Source organism: Cynara cardunculus, assembly GCF_001531365.2.
Source record: "Cynara cardunculus var. scolymus isolate 2C chromosome LG 3, CcrdV1, whole genome shotgun sequence".
In the NCBI taxonomy this organism is placed as follows: Eukaryota; Viridiplantae; Streptophyta; class Magnoliopsida; order Asterales; family Asteraceae; genus Cynara; species Cynara cardunculus.
Window position 1 is genome coordinate 33,535,917 of NC_037530.1, and position 1,786 is coordinate 33,537,702.

Sequence of the window (1,786 nt, forward strand, 5' to 3'; positions counted from 1 at the left end):
TTGACCCTATCAAAAGATCAGAGAAGGAGTTAACGGCGACTTAAAGGCTAACGAGTACAAGTAAGCCATTTGAAACTCGACCATGTTACGATCAATAATATAAATTAAATTTTTATTATTTTTTTCAAATATATATATATGATATAATTTATGTTTAATTTTTCTGAAATAATCATAATATACATAATTTTACAACAAGTATCTAACTCATCATCGTACACTTGCAAAATAACAAGAGCCAAAGGTACGTAAATTCTTATTCAAAATAACCACAAGGGTGGTGTCTGATTGGTTTGAGTTTGGCTCCAAAGGTCAAAAGTACCAGAAAGTCTCAAGTTCATATCCAAGGAATAATAAAAATCCCCTTGTGACCATGGAGGTTCAAATGCGGTGACTTCAGGCTATCTGCAAAGCAGATGGTCGCCCTGGGATTAGTCGGCTCGCATAGCGGGTTGGACATCCAGGTTAATAAAAAAATATTCTTATTCAAATCATACTTTTTGGCGTTAAAAGTAATTATCAGATAGAAAAAGACGTGTTGAGTTAACTAGTACATTCATGTGATATGAGGCAAAGTTCTTTCATTAGTTGAGATTACGTAACCTAGAGGCTTTGAAATGTTGGTTGAGTAAGGGTCGGTTCAGGTTGATCCTACCATTTTCTTTAATATTACAAATAATTAATTAACGCATGTAAATATTTATACTATATTATAAAGCATTTGACAAAAACTCTTAAATACTATTTTTTATGCATGAAGTATTGTATACTGATGCATATTACTTAAAATTCAATATTACAAGTAATTATGCATAAGTACAACTTATTAAAACTCTATATTTGAATTCGTGTAACTAACTGCGGATAAACATAATTAGATAGATGATAAACATCTCATTTTAAAATACAAAAAATATAAAATATAATTAGGATAATTATCGAGTTCTAACAAAATAATTAACTATTATCTTTATAAAAAGATTTATATTACTAAACCAAATATAGATTACTTCGTTATTTAACTTAAATTAAATTATAATTAAAAAAGTACACAAAAATAAAGAATTTTAAATAGTTAATTTGATACTAATATCGATATAATTTTGTCAAATTTTTATGATATGTTTAAATTTATACTTTACTCAAAAATAAAAGGGAAAAGTACAATAAAAACCAATGGACTTTCTAGTTTGGAATGATTAAGTCCTTAGACTTTTTTTTTTTGAACAAATAAGTCCTTGGACATTCTAAAACATGTTAAATAAGTCATTGAACAATTTTTTGGAACAAATAAGTCCTTGAACATTCCAAAATATGTTAAATAACTCCTTGGACAATTTTTGGAACAAGTATTTGGACATTCCAAAAAATGTTAAATAACTCCTTGGACAATTTTTGGAACAAATAAGTCATTGGACATTCCAAAAAATGTTAAATAACTCCTTGGACAATTTTTGGAACAAATAAGTCCTTGAACAATCCAAAACATGTTAAATAACTTCTTGAACTTTTATAAAACATGTTGGATACATTCTTATGACTTGTACAACTAGTTAAAGCGGTAAAATAGTGGCGGAAAAAATCCGGAAAAAACTCCAATGAACATTCATATTTTGAACGATAAAGTGGTAAAATAGTGAAAAAAATCCGAAAATATATTTTGTCAGTGCTAAAAAAATTATAAAATATATTATTTTTAATTGAAATAAATTTCACCATTAATCTTTTTAAATCTTTTTTTAATTTAAAAAATCACATACATGATATATATATTTTTAATTAAAAT